Here is a 13504-nt window from a genome sequence, read left to right as displayed (position 1 = left end):
AATTGAAATCAATAGTGTTCTTTAACAAAATGATTTTTCATTCTTAAATTATAAGAAAACTGAAGGGATAAGAAAAGAACGGGAAACAATAAGAAACATTAAAACGCAAATTAAAGTCGTAAACAATTTAAAAAGAAAAGTAAAGAAGGAAAAGCGTCCTTAGCTTTGGTACGAAACGTCGAAAATACAAGGACAAAAAGCATAATAAATAATTTAGGCATATTAAAGGAAAATTTGAAACACAATTTATTTTACGCAAGAATCTGTATTACTTGTTTATGTAAACATAGCTATGTAATCCCATGATTGGAATAAGATGTCGTGCAATCGAATTACGAGTACTTACGTCTCACTAGGGCGTAAAGATTTTCAAGTAAAATATTAACAAAGAAAGAAACATTTATTACTTCCGAACACCACAGACACAGACAGACAGGTCCATTACATTGAACACAGGTCAGAAACCACACGGAAATCAATAAGTACACAGAAAAAAAATCCAAAACAAAAAGAAAAACAAACCAAAATCATAAAAACAATAATAATAAAACTAAGTATTCTAAATGCAACGCACTGACGGCCCGATCATCTGTGGTGGCGTCCGGAATAAAAGGACCTCGCTCAGCAAAAGTCGCGGCGTGAGCCACGACGCTGGTATTCTGCGGGCCCTGCCGAGTGAGGCCACGGACATCACGGTATATATGTACATAGATATTACTTATTTGATTGAAACTTTTACTTGGATACTTCGCTACAATAAAATACAGGCTGTTAGTGACATCGTAACGAAAACTTTGGGGAATGATTCTGAATTGATGTCAAGTGGAATAGTGACCAATAACCCGACAGAATTACGACAGTAACTGATGTGAGTAATCATTACATGAGCCATGTCAGGGGCCTTTGGCGGCTCAATCATAACCCTGACACCATGGTTGATGAGGCTGGTATTCTACCTCACAACCCACACGATAAGAAGTTGACAGCACACGTCAAACGGATTGCATATGAGCGAGATATCTATTTTATTCGCCTGGGTTATTATTTCATTCTAAAATTAACAGTTGTCACTCATCAGTCCCTTTCCTTTTCGGCGAATAAGAAAATGACGGGTTTAACTTAAAATAAAATTAGGTGTCTGTCTGTAGGAATCGGGGCCATTGACGCCGGTTCAGGTAACACTTAATTTTAATATAATTTGACAGAACTAAAGGTAGCTCTAGATTTTTCATGTACCTATTTTGAGTGAAGGACGTAATTAGTTTAAGAGGTGTCAAACTAAAATTAAGTTAAGTTTGTTTGCGTCCGAATAGGCACTCTCATTAGATAGGGCTTTATAAACAGATTATGAGTAACAGGATAAGACAAAAGACAAGATAGTCTAAGATCCTATAGAACGACCTTCACCGAGCTGTAATTCAATTAAATATGTCAATAAATTTATTGCAAGTGGGTTGCCTAAAAAAATTCAGTCCAGAATATGAACAATTAACACATTTTTTAAAATTGAATATATAATAATTTTTCATCCATTAACCAGCTCGTTGAAGGTCATTATATGGTGGGATCCTACACTAAGACAAGATCTGCGAGTTTTAAGTCCCGCCCGAGTCAGAAATTTTCGTTTTAATTTTCTCCTGTGGAGTTGTAATTATGAGAAAATGTTATCGTTGTTATGGCGAAGGTTTTTTACTCCGCAATGTGTCACACAAATGCACATTTCTAATGAGAAATTCAAATATTTTTCAAGCTTACAAAGTATAAAATATGTTGGCCTAGCAACATGCAAAACCGACATTAAAATTCAGACATAAAACCTTCTATTAAAAGGGAAAAGTAACCTCGGCCAAAAATTATAAGTGCGCACTCATAAAATATATAATCCTAGAGTGTATTTAAACTTTGGACTTGCAGAGCAATGAATAGAATCAAGTGCGGACTCTTCTAGACTTGTATTTATTTATTTTTCATGTCACTTGGCATTATAATGCCATGAAAGTTCTAAGATAAGAAACTTCTTACTTTATAAAATAAGACCTCAGCAAAAGTTTCACAGTTTCCTTCAACTTAGCACTTTTTGAAAATTTGTATTTCTTATTCGACAGTGTGAATAAATTGAGATAATTTGTATAAAAGTCGATATTATGTTGTTGTGTGATTTGTATTCACAAGAAAGCTTCGCTTTTTAAGTAGTGTATAAGAGGCAAAATTTTAAAGCAACCCATATCCATTACGTACATCCATGTCGTCACTCAGATAATTATTCCAAGTTCCGCCTCTTGCAGCAAGGCGTAATTTTGTTCCATGCTCTGTGATCGGACCCCATACGAAATTACGGTTCAAATGTTCGGCAAAGCCTCGGTTAATGTAGACCCTGATAATTTAGCCGTACCGAAGATAATTTCAAAATAAACCAATTGTGTTAGGGTCCGTAATAGGGGTAGGTATCTTACAAATTTTGGGTCCGGTTCGGTAACAGATGATGTTAAGAGGTCAATTTATGTAGGTATAATATACTGCCGAACTGTCTGAAGTAACCTTAAATTCAGCCATATTGATAGTATACTATCTTTAGCTAAATCACACCTGATTTCTGTTAACCCTTTCACGGACAGAGATCATGGGTCATTAATGGTTCATAATAGGTAATATGACAACATTCCTATGTTGTCCTATGTTGTTGTAACTTATTGTAGATTTGCCGCCGAACGTCTAATGACGTTCTGAAGGATCAAAACGTCATTGAGACGTTCGGCGGCAAATCTACAATAAGTTACGTAAACAAAAAATATATAAAAAAGATCCAAACATGAATTCCAACTCATAAAGACGAATTCAATGGTTTAAGTCCGAGCCGAAATTCGAACCCGTGACTTGTTCTTCGAAATGATATTTTACGGGTATCTACATGGGCTATAAGGCTAGGTAACCATACCAGCGTTTTGGTATAGAATATACTTTGCATAGTCGAATTTATTCTGTTCCAAATTACACAACAAAGTAGTACACCGTCTTTCCGTATTATTTCTTGAATTTACATTTAAAGGAACCCTTTCAGCATCCCTTCAGACTCACAAACACAAAGTTATTCTAGTAAGACTCGCAAAATTCAAATTGTAAGCTAGTAACGGCGAGGCGCAATCTACATAAGCAGACTCACTGCATTTTCATGTTTTGACGGGAATACCGCGGTTCGAAGGAAGGTTCGTTTATACAAGGATATACAAAGTATACGTTAAGGATCATCACTAATTTAAGATCCACCCTCTTGCAGCATTCTCCATGCTACTTTTTGTTTAGGGAAATAAAGGGCAGTGGTTTCCCTCTTGCCTTCCGCCCCGCAGTACTCTGATGCGAGTGGGATTCCACCCAGTCTATTTCTAAACTGTACTAGGAGCTCGGTGGCGCAGCGGTTAACGCGCTCGGTCTGCGATCGTTGAAGTTAAGCAACTTTCGCAAAGGCCGGTCATAGGATGAGTGACCACAAAAATAAAGTTTTCATCTCGAGCTCCTCCGTGCTTCGGAAGGCACGTTAAGCCGTTGGTCCCGGCTGCATTAGCAGTCGTTAATAACCACCAATCCGCACTGGGCCCGCGTGGTGGTTTAAGGCCCGATCTCCCTATCCATAGGGAAGGCCCGTGCCCCAGCAGTGGGGACGTTAATGGGCTGATGATGACTAGGACTCCTGTTCTCCGCCGCTATACGTAAGGGATAATGCTCACTAAAATCCTTATTTTTTATTTCATTTATTTATTTATTTGTACACAATAAAACAGACACAAGGAACACACACAAAAAAAAACAGATAGTACAGGTAAGCTTATATCTAAACAAAAAGATTTCTTCCAGCTGACCTACGTGACAAGAAAACATTCAACGTATAATATTATATAGGTAGACAACATACGCGTACAAATTACTTATACTAATATAAAACAAAATATAAACCTAAACCTACAAACCAAATTAAAATAAATTATATATAATATTATATTTCATAAATCTCTCTCTCTCTCTATTTAAGAGCTGCGCTCTTGTCGGTGTAGTAATCGCCATTCCTCTCTTCTTCCCGCCAAAACCTTCACCTCCCGATACGACACGACCTGCACCTTCTCTTTTATTTGTTTCATAAATGTTATCCTAGGTCTACCCTTCCTCTCTTCCCATAAATATATAAGCATATTATATACTTACAATATTGGTTATAAATATAATATACATTATATACAATACATATACTTAAATCAATAAGTAAATGCATACAAATTCGACTAATGCAACTCAAGCAAGACTCAAATAGTAATCCTTCAAGTTCCTTTTATCCTTCTGCATCGGATTCACTGGATAGCTCGATTCTCGGGTCGTAGACGCGTGGGAAAACCGAGGATGACATGGGTAGACAATATGAAGAAGACGAAGGTGGTCGTGATCGAAGAAATATTCCGTATGGCCAGGGATAGGCACACATCCCATGAACTGATCGCCAACCTCCAGCTATGGACAAGCACGAGAAGATCCGGTGCACTATCAGAATCATCAATTGTATATGAAACTAATGACGTTCCGCTGGCTTGTCCGCGCAGACGCGATTATTGCGCACGATACTATTTTCCGACCCTAAAAACTATCCTACGTTCTTCCCTAGGTCTCAAACTATCACCTTACAAAATTTTATCTAAATCGCTTCAGCAATTTCAGCGTGAAATAGTAACAGACAGACAGAGATACTTCGCATTTATACACTAATATTTAGGGTGGATTACATATGCATCATTATTACAGAACTCATAAGGTCGATTGCCCATACATAAAAATATCATAATCAGCCTATATACGTCTCACTGCTGCGCACAGGCCTCCCCTCAATCAACCGGAGAGGGTACAATAAAGTATCCAAATGCATTCTTATGCGTTTTCTTTACTCTCAGCCCAGAGAAGTATTGCATTATCTATTTGTTTTATATCTGTGTCTATCCGACTGCGGTGAAAAAGGAAGGAAATTTAAAATTTCAAGTAGCCGGCATGCGACTTGGCAATAAATGAACCACGAAGCCCAGGGATAACTGGATGGAGATTGTTTATACATCATTCTGACGTTCCACTGCTGGGCACAGGCGTCCCCTAGACGTAAGTACGGATCCATATCCGTACGTAAGAAAGTTCCATAACTATGTTTATCATGCATATTAAATAAATTAAATTTAAAACTAAAATTTGTTTATTTCGGATCAAAAATAAAACAGTGTTCGTGACATCGTAACGAAAACTTAGAAGGATGATTCAGACCATGATTCTGAGTTGATATCAAGTTGAATTTTCTGTCGCAAAAGTACTGTTGCTAAATGTGACTAGCTATTTAAGTTATACGTATAACATTTCCGTTTGTTTTTTTTTTAACTTATCTCTTTCTCTCTTTATTTAAGAGCTGCGCTCTTGTAGGTGGAGTAATCGCTATTCCTCTCTTCTTCCCGTCAAATCCTTCATCTCCTGACACGACCTGCACCTTCTCTTTTATTTGTTTCTTAATTGTTCTCCTAGGTCTACCCCTTCCTCTCTTTCCTTATTTTTTTCCTTCTATGATGTTTGTTATAAATGAATCGTGTTGTATCAGGTGGCCAATCGTATTTCCTCTCCGGTTCTCTATAGTCTTGCTTATTTTTCCCATTTTCATTACTCCATAAATAGAGCGTGTAGAACGGTGGAAAATGCGTGTAGAATGTCTTTTATTATTTTAAACTGCAAAACTAAAATATCTGTCCAGTTGTATATTGTAATGTACGAAGCATAGTTTCAGGCAGTAAGCCCGCTATTTATTGTCGGATGTACGGTTTTTGCCCAGGTCCCCAATTACCATAATAATTTGCATCCTTAAGATAAATGGGCGTAATTAAGTCTCCATTGCAGGAATGTAATTTTGTAACAACCTTCTAATGCATTATTTTTACCTTAGAAAACCAGCTAAACCTATTCATACTCAGTCATACTCATAAGATGAATATTGTAACCGTATGATAAAATATAAGTACTTTGAAATGTTAAGTTTCGCGTGTGAACTGCCGTGCTTTCAGACCCAGTTACACATTATTTTAGTATCGGAAGCGCTGCATGCTTCCGAAATAAATTACGACGAACAGTATTCTGATGTTATCGTAGTGACATGTTGCCTGTTGGTGCAAGGCAGAGGATTTAACGAGAGAAGTCCAGCTTGTTACCGGCACACAAATAATGCTGGCAACACTAACATAAAATATTTTTGATATATGGCAACATTACTTTGCTTCCAATTTCTCTTCCCATCCTACTAATAGATAACAGTGCGTTTGTTAAGAAATTCTGATTACTAAACAAAGACGGATCTAAAATTGACGAAAAACATTGTATTTATTCTATTTAACTTTTAATGAACAAACAGAACATAATAATAGTAATAAGCACGGGTTCACAAGAAATAAAAAATCAGCAATTCACAAACACACAGGCACACATTGAGCAATATACCCGATCACTGATTCTGATTCAAATTTTAAAAAAAACCTTTATTCAGTAGATCATACACTTTGAATCCTTATTTTTCTTCTTATATATAAAGAACGTCTCATCCGCCTAAAACTCCTGAAACTACTCACAACCTTACCTGTATAGCCGACGAAAAGAAGCTGCAAGAACATCCTCGACACAGGGCCCTAAATTAGGATTTTCGTAACTTGCGCCATGCTGCAAAATGCAGGCAGGTAACGAGGTGAACTCTTCGCCGTCTAGTTACCTTTTATCACAGTGTACACCGACTTTATAGTTATAAGGTCTGCTTTGAGAATAATGTACTTGACATTTTAAAGTCGAGTTTTACTAAGAACGTTTCACATTAACGTGATGGTAGCGAAACGCTTGTATCACGAGACATTGTTTTAAGAGTTCTTTTAAAGAAATGCGACACGCTGGGTGGTAAAGGGTGCCGACAGAGTAGGGGAGTGATTGGTGATAACGATGATAAATTAGAAGCAAGCAGGAATATATACAGTTTATTAAGAACACTTCACAAACATGATAGGAATAAACATAGTTCACAATATACACACTTCACAAAAGAATCAAGAATTAGAGGGCACGGACCTAAACAGTATAATACACTTGTGTTGTTTTAATGATAGTCGGGGATGCAGTGAGTCAAAAAAGTGTAAAATGAAAGGAAATGCGGAATGGAATGAGAATTTCGTAATTTTAAATGATGACGGTCAGAACGAAAGGCCAGTATGGGCAGAGTTTGTACTCTGCTACAGTACCTCTGCTACAGAGAGATGCCATGGGAGTATAGCCAAAGGTACTAAAATATACACAAAACGAATCATAACTGGGTCGTGTACTAGTTTCAAGGTAAATTAAGAAATTCTGATTATTAAATAAAGACAGATCTAAAACTAACGAAATTCATTTTCTTTTTTTCGAAGAAAAACGTAATAACAAGTCCGACATTTTATTACGTTTTTCTATGACGTCACAGTGTGATTTTTCATACAAATTCCAATTTCATGTAATTTCGTGTTTTGACGTTTAGTAAAAAGTAACTGATTTGACTAGTTGGAAACTACCCTGTTATATAATATACTAGCGACCCGCCCCGGCTTCGCTGGGGCTGAGGAAAAAATGAAATTATTTACGACATCACATTAAAAACCTCAAAAATAACAAAATTAAATTTACCTAAATTTATCCACTATTTAATGGATGTTATTATACGTATAAACCTTCCTCTTGAATCACTCTATCTATTAAATAAAAACGAACCAAAATCCGTTGCGTAGTTTTAAAGATTTTTTTTTCATAGGGATATAGAGACAGAAAAAGCGACTTTGCTTTATATTATGTAGTGAAGGCAACTTCGCAACGGTACCGGGTTTGCTCAAATATTAATTTATCATAAGTACAATTGTCACTTAAACAGTTGACTCGACCATTATAGACGGCGATACGGCTACCACGTTGGTTTAACAGAAAGCTCAGTGAGGTGTAGGTACGTAGTTCATCATGCAATGGATATATCATGTATCTCTGACGACCCCAATTGGGATATAGTCGTGAGCTTTTAGTTAGACCAACTTATTTGAGGTAACGATCATAATAATTTTATAAAACTTTCCACATCATTCAAAATTAAATGTAGTAATTTTAAATTCGTACGATTACGATACAGTAGGTATACAGGGTGTTAGTGACAACGTAACGAATACTGAAGGGGGTGATTTAAACCATGATTCTGAGTTGATATCAAGTGGAATTTCCTGACGGAAAATTCATGAAAATATATAATGGAATTGATAATAATTAAAAAATATATAATATAATATATTTTTTTTCAATTCCATACTTTTGACTACATAACAATTCAGAACCATGGTCTGAATCATCCTTCAAACTTTTCGTTACAATGTCATCAACACCATGTTTTCCGTTGCTGGGATAACAATAACGAGCTATGTCTCTCCGTTAGCAAATCAGGAATTACACTAATGAGCTATGTCTTTCCGTTACCAAATCAGGGATTACGATAATGAGCTATGTCTTTCCGTTACCAAATCAGATATTACGATAATGAGCTATGTCCTTCCGTTACCAAATCAGGGAGTACTATAATGAGCTACATCTTTCCGTTACCAAATCAGAGATTACGATAACGAGCTATGTAATTCCTTTACCAAATCAGGAATTACGCAAATGAACTAAGTATTTCCGTTTCCAAATCAGGGATTACGCTAATGAGCGTTGTCCTTCCGTTACCAACTGAATAGGTACGCATTTAAACAAAAAACCATAGGTGATCTTCGAATACATTTAAATATATTTCCCCTCATTAATTATAGCATAATCCTTTGCATTCGACCACACATGTCAAGAATAAACGTAAAATGGAGTTAAATATTGGCACGGGCAAATATGCAGAGCCCCCGCAATTTTGGTACTTGTCACAATAACTTTACATTATACGATGTTATTTATTTTATATAGATTATACCAGAGACCAGAGGCCAGACGCCAGAGGGCAGCAGTAACTGTCAGTACTATTCAGAAGCGAAGGACAGGAGTCCTAGTACGGCTTTGTAATAGACTACTCTGTGCGCCATCCCACTTGCGTCAGACAGAGTACTGTGGGGCAGAAGAGAAGAGGAAAAACCACTGCTCTATTTTTCCATAAAAAGTAGCATGGAGGATGCTACACTGACAGGAACGTGACTCTTAAATTAGTTATGGCGATGTGACCTAACCTGTATTGGGTTGGTTATCCCTTCGCGGAAGGTCAGAAGGGCAAACAATCGCTTCTGTAAAAACCGGACCTGTTATAACGTCTGGTTAAGTAAGCGGACCCTGTCAAAACGGGATAGTGCTAGGGGATGATGATTTATTTTAAATATTTAGGTAACTATTAAAAGAAAAAAAATTAGTACCTACTTTTTGGTGCTGTGTCACAATCACTTTGTGATCCCTAGTTTGGTTAAGACCTTATAGTAAGACGATTCGTGTTTCGGAAGACACGTGACTATTTACTGATATGAGCCATGTCAGGGGCCTTTAGCGGCTCAAAAGTAACCCTGCCACTAAGGTTAATGAGGTTAGTAATCCACAGGATAGAATAAAAAATATCTTTTCACTAACACAGTTGGCTCGATCATTATTGACGGTGATACGGCTCACCTGTCACGTAAGTCTAGTAGAAAGCTCGGTGAGATGTGTATGCTTAGTTCATCTTGCGATGGATGTACAATCAATGAGCAAAAGTTCAGTCACTGAGCTTAGCGAATTATTTGTAAACAGTGGTGAAATTATGAACCATTAGTTGTCATAATTATAAAACTATTATAAACTATTATAAGTGTTTTTTCTCTGTCTTAAGTGCGACCAGCTAATTTATTACTTTGCAAGAAATTGATTGGACTTTTCCACCTTATCGTACTTCTCACTACCCCATTGGGTAGTCGTGAGCTTATGATGTTATGTTTATTATCGTAGTAGCAAGCCGCTAATTTTGTCGAATCGAAATCTTCTCGTCGTTATAAAAAAACCCTTTCTCAGTATAAACGAATCAGAGATTTAATCGTGGGCCCTCCATAATCCCCCAAAAGGTCGAAGTACAAATACGGAATATAAATACGCATTAAAACCCACATTGTTATAATGTACTTATTAAGTATAAGCATTTAAGGGCACGTTTCATATACAAAATAGAAGCACACGATTACTGGGATAGTCAGAGCGATGGTATAACAAAACCAGGTAAGCTCTAAGTGACAGCCAATATTTCAAGGTTAGCCCAGCTGACGTCATCACACCCTGCGTTGTCATTTCGAATCAGTCTTGATTGACTACAGTAAGACCGAGGGGGGGGTGAGGTAAACTTAGCTCAGCCACTGGTGGGGAGCGGAGAGTTGCCGTTCTATGCGTAGTATCTACTTATTATTCCTTATTCTATAGTTTGGTAAAAGTTAAAGCCAACATTTATTTTTAAGCACGCAACACCGATCGACGTGGCCCGAACTAATATTTTGGTTGAGTTTCCGAAGCTCGTGGTCTACTGTTTATCTTAGAAACTGATCGAGCCTTATCTCAAGGATGGCAATAGCCGCAAAGCAATTCACTAGCGAAAGACTCACAGTATAGGGAATCGCTGTTAACGCCCTAATTCTACAACCTAACCTTTAGACATAGATAATAAAAACATTAATAAAAAAACAGCCGATACAAGGTGTACAGTCATGAGCAATAATTATCATGTACCCACTTTAGAACCCTGTCGCACTATCATATTTGACATTTAATGAGGCTTACGGTTTAATTTGCCAAAAAAGTTAATGTGACATGGTTGCAAAGTGTATACATATTAGTACTCGTGACCGCAAGTGACGTCGTAACGAATACTGAGGGGGATGATTCAGACCATGATTCTGAGTTAATATCAAGTAAAATTTCCGTCGCAAAATTCATGTATTATTTTAAATATTTTCAACTTCTTTCTTTTGCGATGGAAAATTCCACTTGATATTAACTCAGAATAATGAGCTGAATCATCCCCTTCGGTACGTGTTACCATGTCACTTACACCCTGTACAAGTGCATACAAGTAGCCATACAGGAACACGCGTCTTCAGCGCCATATACGCTGATTGTTTGCATTGATGATACAAGCACGCGCTTGAAGCGCGTATTGGCGCGTTTGAAGCGATATAAACTGTATCGCTGTATCTGCGTGTATACGCGCAGCAGAGGTGCGTTTCCGTGTGCTTAGACCTTATTCAGAAGGCGCGATTTACTCGCGTTTTCATACCACAGAGTAATTTGATTACTTTATAAATACCTGCATGCTTGGAGATGTGCATCTGTATCTGTACCATGTTAAGTACTCTGTGGTATGACAACGCGAGTAAATCGCGCCTTCTGAACAAGGTCTAAGCACACGGAAACGCGCCTCTGCTGCGCGTATACACGCAGAATTTAGTAATTTAATAACTAACCTTTTTTTGACGTTGGGAAATGCGTTACGCATACCACGCCGCCCGGGGGGACGACGTGGTTATGTGGGACTCCCCGGGTGTCGCCACCCGGTATAAGTACCCCCTAAAACCCAACGGTGTTCCTCCTTGCCGCCGTGTGGCGGGGATACGGGAACGCAATTGCACAAAACCGCGTCCCCGCCGGATTTAATAACTAACCTAACCTAACCTAAGTATGTTCTGTTAATTAATGTTAAGTCTGCCGAATAAATATTTTTTCTTTCTTTCTTTCTTTACCCCTTTGGGTATACAGGCGTGATGCTATGTTTATGTGAAATAAATAATCTATCATAACACAACCCTATGACTAAGGTTATGAAAACGCTTTGATGAAAACTGAGCCCAGTCCGGTTGACCCTGCCGATGTCTTCAACGAGATAACGACCGAAAATTAATCCTTTAACAAATTCCTAACGAAATCCCTGATTTTAACAGATAAATAAGGTCGAAGTTTGTTTGAAACTCTGTTTTGGAGTTAGTTGCTTTTGAAAAACTGCTCATAGTAAGTATATTATGTTTAGGTACATCTCTCCACAGCTTCCGAAGTCTAGTGGTTAGAGAGTTAGGCTCACAATCTGGTGGGCACGTTGTCGAAATCACTTTATGAGACTTTCCTTTGTTGGGTCACGACTTTTCAGGCTTGAATCACCTGATTTTCCGAAAAATTTACATGATCCTGTGTTTCGGAGGGCACGTTAAGCCGTTGGTCCCGGTTATTAGCTGTAAAAACACGTGCACCAACCCGCAGTGCAGCAGCGTAGTGGAGTATGCTCCATACCCTCAGGTTGATTTAAGGGAGGCCTGTGCCCAGCTGTGGGATGTATATACGCTGTTTATGTTATGTTATGTTTACATACTTATCTCCAGGAGTAGGTATTCATACGCATATCATTAGTGACATCGTAACCAATATTGAGGGGAATGATTCAGACCGAATGGAACTTTCCGTCCCAAATAATTTATTTATTTATTTTTTTTAAATTACTATCGATTATTTACCACTACTACTGACTCAGGATAATGAGCTAATATTAAGCAGAAAATTCCATCGCAAAAGTATAGAATTGGAAATAATTAAAAAACTACGACTACGCGACGGAATATTCCACTTGATATTAACTCAGAATCATGGTCTGAATCATCTCCCTTAGTATTCGTTACGATGTCACTAACAACCTGTAAGTATATGGAAAAACCTGAGATAGGTACCCCTTATTCCAGGATATGAAAACTTTTATTTGACTGGTATTTGACTGGGTAGAAGATAAATTATGAAATGCTAATCTAGAAATAGAAACTAGTCTAACACGATCCGATGTATACCACTTTTGACTGCTTATACAATGACGTCACAGGTCAGTATTTCCATACAAATTCCATAGAAAATTTTCGTTTTGATGTTTCGTAAAAAGTATCTCATTTGACTAAGTTGTCAAATAGCCTATTCTTGAACTCTACAACTAAACTTCTAAGTAAGTATTTAATTAAAATCAAATTAAGTAAGATAGAAAAACAAATCTTAGGACAAATTGCAAACCAATCTAAGACCCGGCGCATTCCACGCGCACTAGGTTCATTCTAGTCAGTGCAAACATATCGGACATCGCCCTTGTTTGTTATGTCAACCCTATCGGGGCAGTAGGGTTGCTACATATGTGAACAATAGTAATATTATGATTTTTTGCTCCTGCAATCCATAAGGAGCACAAATACAGACCACGGTTTGTCACGGAGAGAACTGACAAAAGACATTGCATGTTACTTTTGATATTAGATCTTTTTACAAGCTTTTTTGTATAAAATTTTGTATTTAGAATATCTTTACTTTTTTATACGATATTGTTTTTTTCTAACTGTCATTGTACTTCTGCCGGGTCTGTATGACAACTGCGCCGCGCGTGGCGTAAAATATATCGAGCGCTTGGACCAATAAACGATACGAATGCTATCTACGTAGATGGACGTCA

Source organism: Pectinophora gossypiella, chromosome 2 (assembly GCF_024362695.1).
Source record: "Pectinophora gossypiella chromosome 2, ilPecGoss1.1, whole genome shotgun sequence".
NCBI classification, from domain to species: domain Eukaryota; kingdom Metazoa; phylum Arthropoda; class Insecta; order Lepidoptera; family Gelechiidae; genus Pectinophora; species Pectinophora gossypiella.
This window is presented reverse-complemented; position numbering follows the sequence as displayed.